Source organism: Odontesthes bonariensis, chromosome 16 (genome assembly GCF_027942865.1).
Source record: "Odontesthes bonariensis isolate fOdoBon6 chromosome 16, fOdoBon6.hap1, whole genome shotgun sequence".
NCBI lineage: Eukaryota > Metazoa > Chordata > Actinopteri > Atheriniformes > Atherinopsidae > Odontesthes > Odontesthes bonariensis.
The window spans coordinates 11,096,199-11,109,865 of NC_134521.1; the positions used below are offsets into that span (position 1 = coordinate 11,096,199).

General features: G+C 38.9%; 1 long non-coding RNA gene across 1 annotated transcript in view; it reads right to left on the reverse strand.

The window, feature by feature from the left end:
• Positions 1–9,014: 9,014 nt before the first annotated feature.
• LOC142402284 (uncharacterized) overlaps positions 9,015–13,667 on the reverse strand; it is a 57,893-nt gene continuing 53,240 nt past the window's right edge. Inside the window, exon 5 of the long non-coding RNA XR_012773331.1 lies at positions 9,015–9,693. This is a non-coding gene — a long non-coding RNA (uncharacterized LOC142402284). The remainder of the gene's footprint in view (positions 9,694–13,667) is intronic.

Consider the following 13,667-nt stretch of genomic DNA (forward strand, 5'->3'; position numbering starts at 1 on the left):
GCAAATTTCCATAGAGGAGTGAACAAAAGAGAAAAGAAGAAAAAAAAAACTTTCTCTGTGTGTTCCTGACAGCCGGTTGAAGCAACAGGAACCAAACTCTTAAAAGGACACCTCCGAATGTGAAAGCCTTTTTCTGGGATGCTTTCGGAGAGCAGAGCATGCATTATTGATAGTTTCAACTGGGACTGCAGATGGTACTTTATAATAGAAAAAAAGCAACATTATGTGGCTGCACACTTTTTAATCTGCCCAACATCAACTTCTTTTCCTCCACAGAAAAGCTCCACTATGGACACATCATTATGCTAATATTCTCGGCACATCCACTGGCAGGAATGCAGCAGGACAAAATGAAAATAAACCTATAATTACAGAAGTAAATCAGAACATTGGCCGGATTCTTACATTGATCCAGCTCACTGAGCACTCTGTTTCATTCTTCCAATAAGAATGTTAACATTTGCTATCTTACATGCAGCAAAACTCCTTTGGATTGTTGCTGTTGGTCACCTGCAGTGTCTTAACATGTGTAAAAAAAAAAATCACAATTAATTTTCCTTTTTAGCAGACTGTGCCAGAAGGCATTTTTCAGAGGCAGAATGATATCTATTGAAGCAGCCTGCAGACACTCAGGTCAGGACTTGTGTTTTTCTGGCAGGATAGTAATTAGTGCTCAGCTGTGGCAGAAGGAGCACAGCCTTTATTTTTAGCTTGTTTCTTGTGATATTAATAGCTCTAAAAGCCGTCGTCTTTTGTGTAAATTCAAGAGATGTGTGAAGTCAGACGTTATCGAGAACAGAGTTTTTTTTAAAAGTCTGACAACAGTAAACTTCTCCCGATACAAAAATTAGAAAGAAAAACAAAAGAAACCACACTCAACTGTTTCGTTTAGCTTTGCCTACGGGCTCGTTATTATGTTGTTTAGTCCCAAAGACATTTAGTCAGTGAGCCAAGATAATCACATGTTGCTATTTAACATATCCAGTCTATCCTAAGGTGCTTCATTTCCCCACAACTAATCTAACATAGTTCATCAACCACATCACAAACAGCTGAGCTATTTTTTAATAACTAATGTAATATTTCCTCTCTTCTATTCCCTCAGCCTTCTCTGAAACTGTTTTAAGCTGATAAGGTGAGCAAAAAATAGGTTTTCAACACATTTAGCACAAATAGAGAGAAACTGACACCGATTTGACCCAGGGAGGGTCATATATCTATAATACAAATATAATACTCAAAAGCATTAACAATCATGATATTTTTTTAAAAACTTAAAAACTTTTAAAAAAAAAAATCCCACTCAAAGCAGGAAGTAGTAATGCTTTTTAATAATGGTGAATCAGCTGAGATTAATGGGATAGTCCAAAGGTCATAGATTTCTGGAAAGGTGTCCAAAAAGAAATAAAGGAAGTCCTGCATGCTGAATTACATTTTGATTAAACTCTGTTTATATTTGGTAAATTACAAGGTAAAACGGGTTCATATCATGGAACAAACCACTGCAAGACTTCAGCTGGAACTGGGAACATTTAAGAAAAGGTGGAAGCCAATAATTCAAATAAGAGAGCTCTAGAGCTCATGCTTGATTCACTGTATTTTATTTTATTGTATTCTAATATTCTTCCCCGTCATTTATTTATTTAGTTTCATCTCTTCTTTCCCAAACCTCCTCTGTTTTAGAACAGGAGGTACAGCCAGTTGCACTACAGACTCTGTGCAGGGATGCTGACTTAGTAACACTGACACAGTGTACATAGAACAAAATTACGTGTCGTTTGGCTCAAGGATAGTTGTACAAAAATAGAATTAAAATGATGGAGTCTTGAAGTGTTAAATCTACAGAATGAACATAAATAAAAATACACATATGTACACAGACTGCCCTTACCCACACCGACAAATAGCCATTCCCCACTGGCAATAAATGGGCCGAACGAATTTACATGAATTACTTGTTACTTGATGTATATAATGTAAGTGTATACATGTAGGTGTGTGTAAGTATATTGTGGGACCCATGGTGGAGTTGGTCATGTTGGTGGACATTGAGCAGAGTAACCCTCCCCCATTACAATGCATTTAATGCTGTTTTATTCACTGAATTTAATTCACCTGTTTCCTGATTTTATTTTGTAATATTTTATTAACTCATGCACTAATATGTCCTTTCACAGGGGTCCTGGAGATGACACAAGAAGACCGTGCATGTTGGATGCAAATGAAAACAGTGTGCAGCATCACGCTAATGTGCGTGTGTGAACGTGCAGAGAAAGGAACCCAAGTAAAAGTTTTATTTTGAACTTATGCACACCTGGAAGTCCCTTTTTGGTGTCCAAGTGTGCAGCAAATCTGTGCACTGTGCAATGCAATCTGTGCATATCAGACTGGACGGATCTGTAAAAAGGGAAAAGGAGTCAATTAATATGCATCTCCATGTGTTTTGTTAATGTTGAAAAAATAAAAAAAAAGATGCTTTTTCCTACTCATATGTGATTAAAAACCTGTGTTTTGTAATTCCGCTAAAAACATTTAATTATTATTTTTTTAACCATTAAGAGCTAAAAGCTGAACAAAATACTGTGAAAGCCATGAAGGAAGTTTCCAGTTAAAAAAAAACCCCTAAACATTAAAGCCGAGGAACAAATTATTCCCTGCATCACATACAAAATTAACCGATCCATTGATTCAATCACGGAATTTGTCCCTCGTTAGATATAAACAATTTACAGCAACACAAAAAAACCAGGAGCCAGAAATCGGCAGGTCCTGCGTCTTGTTCAGATATTTCTCCTTTAATTTTCCTTTAATAAACTGCTGTACATGAGATCTTATCCACAAGTGTTCTCTCTTACTCTAATTAGACCTCTGCTTAGTTTGGCACTAAGTGGAGAAATTTATCACACAAACTTCTCAAATCCATTTAGTGAGTTAAAAAAGTAATAACGATACACGATAATAATACAACTCATTTAACTGACAAGAGTCATGGACTAAGGTTTATGAATGCAAGTAGCTGGAGAGTGCAAGAGAAAAAGTAGGAAGGTGAAGTGGTCCTAAAGTGAAGTGTGCTGTTCTGGCTGTACATATGTGTGCAGTGGTCTAATAACAGTATACAATACTGTGCAAAACTGCTGAATCGTTCCTTATTTCTTCTAACTTTGACAGACTTCTTGACTCTCTTAAGCAATTGTTCTGGTCATTGGCTGTTTTATCTCTCATTTGCAGTCCTCAGCCGCTTGACTCTAACCTATGATTCATTGAAGCAAAAAAGAAAAAGCACGTAAATCGAGGGATAAACCAGTATTGTGTCATGTTTCATGTAAATGACTGCACTTATTTCCTGTTTTTCAAGCAAGTGAAATAGAAGTGAGGGGTAACTCAAGACTGTTGCAGCATTTAAACGGGCGTCACGCACAGTTTATTAAAGTATACTGCACCTCATTCTGCATCAGGTTATTTAACAGAAAAGGCTGAAATAAAGCTCATCTCGCACCAAAATAAAGTCGTTTGATTTTTGGGTTTTGACCCCATAAGGACCCATGGTGACACAGGTCTATTTTAGATACATGGGTCTGGGTTCTTACGGGTTCATTTCTGCTGAAACATAAAAAATAAAAAAAACATGCCTGATAACAGTCTTTACAGTTAACATTTAAAACACCATAACAGTCATTCTGTCCACTTTTAATGGATGCTGTTGGATTAAGTGTAGGCCGAGTGAGATTTCCAATAGGCAGAGTAAATGTAGGCTCTTTATGAAGTGCAAATAATGAAAGGAATGATGGCTTTACTCCATTAAGCTGCTTCAGTTTCAGAATCTGCTATTGTTTGCAGGCTACTCTGTCATGGCCCAGGTGTAATGAGTTGGGCATCAACACAGTGGAGAGGCTGATGAATTTGTTTCCCATTTACATGAATGGGAAACAAATTAACACATGAGCCGATGCAACGTGGCACTTTAAGAATATTTACTTCGGTGTCACTAGAAGTTCCCCCCTGCCTCCAGTCTTTGTGTTAAACAAGTCCGAGCGGCCTTGGATTTATAATAATTTCTACAGCCCAATAAAATAACCTCATCTGACTGAAGGTGATGCATCGAAAACAAGTTTACTTAACAAAATTTAGTTCCAATTTTAGAGCAGAGTGAATGAGGCAGCAAATAAATTGACTTACTGCCACAGTATTTCCTCTGTCAGAGGATATAATTAGGATTTTTCTCTGCCAGGTTAAGAAAAAAACTCCTTTATTTGGAGCTTCACAGCATGCTCACAACTGCACATTGTGTTGTAAACCAACAGCAGAGGTCCTCTTTCAGTGCTGCACATTAGAGTATTTCACTTCTGTTTCACTTATTCAGGCGCCACCGCCGTTCTCGTGATGAGGAAACCTATCACCTATTTCCACCCCTCTTCGGGCTGCTTTGAGTTGCTTCATTGCATTACAGGGAGTGTGCACAGTGTATGTGAACATTTTTCAGAATCGGGAGCATCGTTTTATCTCGGTGCTTTGGATGTGCTTCCACCCCACCCCCTGGCATGTACTGTATATCGTATAGACTTACACACACACACACACACTAAATCTCTGCTGCAGTCTTTTCAATACATCTAGCCTGATTCACGTTAACCCATAAAACATGTCTGACATATTAATCAGGTCTGCATGTGGGGGTAGCTCTACTATTGCTCTGTTGTTCGGGGGAGGGCTCTCATTGGGCCATCTTATGCACCCAAGTAGCCAATAAGAGAAGACTGAATCTCTCCTCTCCTAGCAACAAGACTCTTTTTCTCTGAGCGGCGCAATCAGCAAACTGACACCCATAATTTTACAATATGAATAATTGCAACTTTACAGCTTTGCAGCAGGGGCAGTGAAGCACAGGGTTATCCTTCTCTACATCAGTGGAACATCTTTGTTTTCTGTGCTCCTCTTTTCTCCCTCCTCCTCTCCATCTTGGCAGCAGCTATGTCTCCGAGTGCATTCAGGCAGCTCCTGTCTTCCCATCTTAAAGGAACAGCCCCGCATATTTAAGTTTTTGTGTGCGTGTGTTCACAGGCACTGGGTAATGGTCTGTACTTGTTGACCTCGCAGTGTTGAGCGTTGGGGCCTCTCTCAGGAGGGAGAAGGAATACCTTGGCACAGAACTATCATTTCCACGAGACAGTACCAACCTCTAAGCTATGAGTGGCTCTTTCTGTGCAGACGTTCCAGTTGCAGATCTGGTTTGTTTCACAGATTTATTTAAAAATGGGGGGTGGGGGCAAACATTCTACAGACAGATGAATATTTTTTGAGATTCAGCATTCTTCAACAGCAGAAATTACAAAAACCACAAATCAAAGCCAGTTAGGGGGAAATGTCAAGTCAATACGGGGAGAAATGTAGCTTTATGGAAGGTTTACTGTAATCTTAAATGGCTCGGCGGCCGCTCTTGCACAGCACCTGTTGCCAAGTTACAACACTGCATGTGGACATGGCTGTCCGACCCCTGACCTGAATGCATTCCTGCTCTTGCCCCTCTGGGAGTTGGGTAGAACACAGCACATGTTGCACGTCTGCATGGCAGCCTAAGACGGCCAGAAATTGGCTGTCTTTCTTCTTTTTTCATCTATCATATGATTTGTATTATATTACGGTATGGATCAATTTCCACTGTTAAAACATAGAAAGGTAGGTTTTTTCCCTCTTTTTGCGAGCTGCTAAGAAAAGTGCAGCAGCTGGCCATCTAACTCTTTGTTTATTGAAATCAAACAAGGGAGCAGCATGGTTGGATATCTGAAGAGAAATGCCTACACTCAAGTACAAAGTCTCTGTCTCGTGGCTCTGTGAATTTTGACGTGGTGATTGTAGGACCAGTTCGACCTTACAGTCGTTAGACTTCTCAAGTTTAGGAGAACAATATCTCAAGGTCATTATAGGTCAATTAGGGTGGGTGAGAGCATCTGGCAGGTTGAGACACAGATAATTAACTACCCACATGACCTCCTGTCCTTTTCAGCATCGTCCATCGAGAGTCTGAATTGTCCAACAGCAGGGAAACCCCCCCACCCCACACAAAGCTCATTTAGCCCACTTTCAATAAAGACGGACAAGGAGAGCGCTCTCTCTTTGAAGTGCGCTCCCTCCGTCCAGCTTTGGCCCCACCTCCTGTCCAGAGGATCAAACCGTTACAGTAAGAGCTGCTCTTACACACAACCTCTGTTCAACCTTAGGTGACCCTTGCACTCATCGGACCCACCCTCCTACGGAGGAATGCTGCTGATGGGAGTTTTTAATATTCCCCGGCACTGTGTGCCCTCAAATTTGGCGGTGCAGCGTTAACACAAGCTGACACCACAGATTAGCCACAGACATCAGGAATGCTGCGGCCTTTTTGTGCCACGTGGACTTTGGCCAAAAGGCCCTTTGGTTTCAGTGGCAACAGAGACCTGCGATAAACGGCTCCGTGACAAAAAGACGAAGACTACTCGGCGTGGCTGACTTAATGTTTGCCTGCAAGCAACAGAGGCAAAGACGGTCTATGTCTGCAAAATTTTAAGGACAAATGCTCTGCACCAGATGAGCACAGGTGCACACAAACTAAGGAGAACAGGATTAAGGGAGGGGTGTTTTGGATTCTTATGTTGCACTGCCACTCACTGGGGTTGTTTTTCGGTAGTTTTTGCAGACCGTGGGTACACCTTCACATGGATATGGACAATAAACCAAAATACAGTTTGTATGAATAACAACAAGCATCCAAACATCTGACAAACTGCTGAAATATGTGGTGAAATTTAATGACACGAAGACACAAAAATAACAAGTATTTGCAAAAATCCCACATGTGCAGCATGTATTCCAGAGAAATATTCACCACCTGACGTATGATCACAAAAGCTTTAACGCAGAGTTTTCTTATTCACTAATAATATCTAATAACAGTTCAAAGTGGTAATAGATTCTTAAGAGGCAAGCATAAGTGGATGATGATGTGATTACTCCAGCACAACCAGTTATTTACATGCAATGTGTATTTCAAGGGTTGCACTGCCTGTGTGTTAATCTTTGCTTTGGTTTTATAGGAATTCACAGATGCAAAACAAACAGGTGAACTCAATTAAAAGATTCGGATGTTTGTGCAAGTGGACATCCACCAACAGAATTCACCCATTTAATTAAATCAAATTTCTTCTTACATTCATTAGAAATTGTCTCTACTGTTGCTTAGAAACAACAACACCATGGTATTTAGGGTGATCAAAAAAGGATGCACCAGGTTATTTAACCTTGGTTAATTCTGAATTATATCAGATGGAGTTATTCTGCTGACAAAGAGTTCACTGAGATGGTGTTTGGCGTTTACACTATATTTCCAGTCACGAAAAAACACAGGTCAGCCACTAGATTAAAACCACTACACAGCTGGTCTTGTCACAATGCAACGTTCTGCTGGAAAAACCCTCATCCTGCAGCAGTGAGCCCCACATAAAATGCTGATGAAGGGCCCAAAGAAGTGCTCATCCACCCTCTAAAGGGATCTGATAGCATCTTTGTGAAACAAGCCAAGAAGACCCAACCCCACAATCCACAGGGCCCACATGATCTACTGCTAATATCCCAGTACCAGACGCTCCAGGACACCGTCAGATGTTCTTCGTCCACGCCCTGATCGCTCCGAGCTGCTTTGGCAACTTCAGGAAGACCTCCTTAATATCAGTAAAGTGGTTTTAATGCTGTTGCTGATTGATGCATTTGCTTATTTCTGCTCTTTGTAATTACAGTGTAGTAAGAGTGATGTGGCAGCCAGAACTCGCTGCTGTAACTCATTAATATCTGAAGTGACACCAAAGCACCAAAGAAACTTAAAACTAGACAAAATAAAAAATGTAAATGTTATTATATCAAATGATTTATCTTCAGAAGAGAGTGGTTTAAATGCAAAGGATTGATCATATTATAATTCTTGCCTTGATTTTGGTTTACCCTACATCAACATGCGCGAAGCCGCTGCAGACGAGGATTAAACAGCTCGATTAATTAACATCTGACTGTTTATCAGACTCATTACAAAACATTTAGAGATTTTAAAACACAGACACATCAGTCTTCTTCAAAGCGTCACTTTGCGTATAAAAACTTCTTTTTTTCTTAAATACTTCAATTGTTGAGTATCAAACTCAAATTTAATTATCAATTATTTAATTATTTAATTAATTATAAATTTTAGTTTAGTTTTTTTCTAACATTTAAAGTTCCCTTGAAAAGCATTTTGTGTTTTAAGTGTTTTTATATGATATATCTAACATCAGCCATCGAGTATCGAGCCAATAAAACACAACTAGTTTTGTAGGTATTCTTATACGTGTTTAATAGTTCAACAGTCCAATTATTGATGACTCATTCTGCACACTGGATGTATACCAACTTCTTGTTCAATTAAATACTTTTTTCGACTTTTGAATTGAAGCAGAGCTGTTAAAAAATGAGATGGCACAGCCAAGGGTCACTTCCTGTATCTGTGTCACATGTTTCTTTCAGACTGACATCTCCCTTTAGGAAACCAGCATATCTCTTAAAGGGAGAATTATTGCGAAGGGAAATATCGGAACCATTTTACACATATTTTCCAATGCAAACTGTCATTGCAGCACATTCCTGTGATATCTGGCAACACAACGATCCTTTACTTCATTTGAGCAAGATAGATGACTGGGAGTCTATAATAATATATAAAATTAAAACAGCTTTGTATAGGCACATAGGCTTTATAAAAGCTGAATTATGCAACATTTAAAATTTATTTCCAGATAAATGCAGCATATATTTCTTTTTTTTTTTTTTTTACAATTCAAATATAATATTCAAAAATAGATGGTGTTGAAAATATAAATAAAAACAAAAGGCAATCATTTACAAACCTAATAAATCAATATTTTATTCTTGACAGAACATGAAAAACATATTAAATGATGAAAGTAAGACATTGTACTATTTGATGAAAAATATTACATCTTGAATTTGAAAGCAACAGAAAGCTGGAAAAGGGAAAATTACTAAAAAGAAACAGCATGAGAAACATCTTGCAACTAATTGGAAACAAGTCAGCAACATAATTTCGTATAAAAAGAGCACCTAAGAGAGGCAGAACCTCTCAGAAGTAAAGATTGGCACTCTAAAACACCAAAAAAAGAAAACTATCTGTTAGTTGTCGTGCAGTTTCAGAATAATGTTCTTCAATGTAAAATTGTGATATTTTTTATTCCATCTCCTACAGTACATGATATCATGAAAAGTCTCAGAGAATGGAGACATCTCTGTGCTCAGTAACATGCCCTAAAATCCCAACTGGACTCCTGTGATCTCTGCACCTTCAGGGCACACTGCAGTACAAACAGGCCTGATTCGGTCCTGAATTACTGACTATGGAACATATCCTCCAGACATCATCTTGCATATTTCAGCAAGACAATGTTCAACCACCTACTGGATCTATTATAACAGCATGGCTTCGTCGTAGAGGACCGGCCTGCAGCTCAGATCTTTCACCAACTGAAACATTTGGTGCCATTGATTAAACTCAAAATACGACAAAGGAAGGACTATGCAGGACTATTGAGCAGGTAGAATCCTCTATCAGATAAGAATGAGGCAGCAATCTTCTCCCGAAGGTCCAATAACTGGTCTCCTTAGTTCCCAGACGTTTCATGGCTGTTGGTAAAAGAAGAAGGGATGATACACAGTGGTAAACACGGCCTTGTCTCTTTTTTTTTGCCCCTAATTTGAACGTTGTCTCTCTACTGAATGACCATTATGAGCTGAATAAAATAGTGGTTTGTTGCATTTTTATTTATGTTTACATTTTTGTAGATGAAGTAATGAATGTAGATGAATACAATAAGCACAAAATAACAAATGAGAATGGAGAAATTATTCAAATATTATTGAGAATTTGCTTTACTTCGACAATACCTGTTGATACCAAGTCAGCTGGCTCCCACAGGTGGATTATGCATTGAGTTAATGAGTGATTCAAACACTGCTGCTGTATTATTTATGTGCTTCATGTCAGCTTTGATTTATTAATGTCACGGCAAAGTGAAAGGATGTTCTATCTCTTATCAATGCCTTGTTTATGCAATCACACATAACGTAAACGCATATGCACAACAGAACATAATATTTCCTGAGGGTACGTCCAATAGCAGATGCAACCCATCACTTTACCACCAAGCCGCGCTTTGATATTACAAACATGACATAAAAACATCAGAGATTATCACCACCAACCTCAACAAACAAGAGTGTGAAAATGACAGCCAAGACCACTACTTTGTGTAACTGGTGAGCAGCTGCTGATGGAGAACCGGGATCACAAGAGCTCAGTTTCAAAGACCAGACGAGCAGCTGGAAGGAACCTGAGTTGGGCGGATGCCTCATGTGGTAAAAAAAAAACTCCATCTGCTCTCTCAAGTCTTGGATCATTCTTCAGCATCAGACTCATTTTTCGGTGCTTGTTTTTTAAGTATGTGTGGACAAGCCACTGATCACCTCAGATGCCTCGGTATAACAGTTACTGTCACAAAGATCTTTCTAAAACACTTCTCAGATATTTTTCTTTTAAATATAAATAACCCTTAGTCATTTGTGGGATTTTTTTTTGTTAATTCATCCCATCAGCTAAAATATGGTGGCTAACTGGAGATCTGACTGTGAGTGTTGGGGGCAAAGAGTTTGCCTCACAGTCCTCTGTCTCGATGTCTTTTAAAAAAAACGGGGAAAAAAGTAACACAGGGCTCTGGTCTCATTTCTATGGAAACCTGAATTCTATTATTCGTACTTTGCCATTCATTATGAAAGGACTTCAGTTGATGGGGAGTGAGACAAGGTGGGAGAGGGGAGGATAGAGTGCTGGTTTTTTTTCTCTCTCGCAGCAACAAAACAGCAGCAGAAGTAATGAATGGGTGTACAGGAAAACTCTACCGCACAGCAAAGAGGAAGACGGTTCACAAACATTTAAAAGATGACAGTGATACTCTGTTGAGGATGGAATTAAATAGATTAGAAAATGGCTCCAGAGCCTGGAAAATGGAACTGTCCCATTCTGCTTCACCGGTTACAGAAAAGAGTCGTGATTCTGTGCCAAGAGGAGAACTGTGAGCTGATAAACACTCTGACCACTCTTAAAAATGGTGTGGCGCTTCTTCACCTGTCTGCACAATGCAAAGGGTGGACTGGGGACCACAGTCATTGGTCTGCATGATGCTGGCTTAGAACAAATCCAGCAATTCAATAACTGAGTAAAAATATCAAACATGCTGGTTTAATACTGTCTGCAAAGAAATAAAAATCAAAGTAAACTCAAGAATCACTTCCTTTAGTTTGTTTTTGTAGTTTTATTTATTTTACCTTGTTTTTAGTTATCTATTTCATGATTACCATCTTCTTTTCGTATGTTCTACATATTTAAAAAGATGTTGGTGGAATTAATGTATTTTAAACTTTAAACTTAATACAAACATCACCAAGAAACAATTAGCTTGTTAACATTAGCTTATACAGTATATTCAGTGTTTAAACATACAAACTGTTATCACATCCTTCCTTTGTTTGTCATCCATCCCCACTGTGAAGGTATTCGGGGTTTGGAAAAAAACAGTGCGTATCCATCTCTTTGTTTTTTCAGTCCCACTGGCCGACATCCTACTGTGCAATGCAATGATGTGAAGTATGCAGAGAGGCTGACCTTTCCTGGGCTGTGGAGAATTGCTTCTTCAGTTCAGTCTTTTCCAAGAAGTCGGCTTTGTTTTCAACACACCAAATTTGTGCTCAGTCATGCTTCTGGCACCAACGACTGGTCAGCATTTAACCTCAACATCAGGACTGGTGTCATGATTCCCGTTAGCTTGTCTTGCTCTTGTTAGATTCTGTTAATCATTGTTGAAAGAAATTGGCTATGCCTGAGTCTAGAAATTCGATCTGTTTAAATTCTACCTAGAAGAAATACTTTGAGGTGCAAAACAAGAACGGAGAAAGAAGTGGGCCGTGGGAGCATGGGAAAGGGGCAGAAAGCAGAACCTTAAAACTTGGGGGGGAAAGAAATAAAATAAATTCCTGTTTGTCGAGGCAGGCTCTGCCCTCATGGTAATAAATGGGACGCAATTTGCAAAAGTTTACTATGTCTGCGTAAAAACAACGTGCAAGAGCCAGATTTTTTACGGATGTCAATGCCTGGCACTTCTAAAATTGCCATGGTTACCAGCCTGCACATACATAACGGTTCCTCCTCCAGGAAAGGCTTTTAGAGGCAGAGCTGATGCACAGCAGAGAGGGAGGGGGACGGACCTGTGAGTTGTAGTCCTTCGAACTTTCAAGCTCAGGCTACCAAGTTCTGATTTTATTTAAGATTATAAATCCATTAACTGTTCTATAAGGAGACGGATGGCTACATTTATACGGATAATCTTTAAAAATATACAGAGAATCAAATGCAATTTTAAGGGATTTAATGCCCATTTTTAAAAAAAAAAAAAACAAAGAAGCGTGTGGAGCCAAAAGTAGATGCTAACATGTAGTTAATATATGGACCAGTTCTGCAAAGTGAAGTAGAAAAATATCACACTAAAGCAGTAATAAATTATTAGTGCTGTATTAAGGGAGTATTATCCATTCTTTACATATCCACCCGACTGGGGAGGCAATCAAAACCAAGAGAACTCTGCTTTTCTAAAGCGGTGACACATGTTGGTGAACGTTGCCACTGGAAAATAGGACAATGGTATTTCCTGATTTGTGGCTTGACACGATCCAGTCTTACTCATCTAAGGCAATACTTTCAACCTTAAAGCTTTGCTTTTACTCAGAGTTTAGGATGAAATTAAATAAACAACTAAGAAAGTTGTTAAATTCATCATTAATAGTAGAATACGTTGTAGAACTATAAGTGTTTTATTTACAGAAATGTCCATGTGGGTTGGTGTAAATAAGAGGTGAAACTAAGAGGGAGTGAAACATCTGGATCAAAAGAGAGAATTAAAGCATTATCAGAAAAAAGGAAAAATATCTGTAGTGGCTCGATATTTCATTACAGGTGGCCATGGTGACTGCTCCTGAGAATTTTAAGAAGTTGAAATGGTGCCTCCTACAAAGGGGGCCGCGACAGGGACAGATTTTTCTTGCAGAGGAAGGAATTTTGGAGCCAGTCATTACAACTGAGAGTCTAAAAGAGGTTTGAATAAGAAATGTAGCAGTTCATTGTCCTTTATTGTATATATACAGGTGTATTTTAGTAGTTGATGTTTATGAACTGGCCATTCCAATCCACATGTTTATCTCTAGAATGTTTCTCTAGGCTTATTATTTTTACTCATAGCCCTTAATTATACCTTTTGAACATTTAATGCCTCATTACACTCAATGGATCTTAATGTGGGGACATAAGACTCCACAAAGTCAGGCTTTCTGCTAGTTATCCGTTTTTTCCTTGTTTATTTATTCCCACATTAATGTATTTGTATAGAGTGTTTTGGCTGTACAAAGATGGATTGTTGCTGTAGCCTACTGTATGAGACTTTAGGCTTTATAATTTCTTGGTATATGGTGTTTTAAATGTTGTATGGTAGCTTTGCCATCCCTGTCTCTGAAAGGCAAGCTACTGTTTCCTCTCACAGATCTGGCCTTTAAGG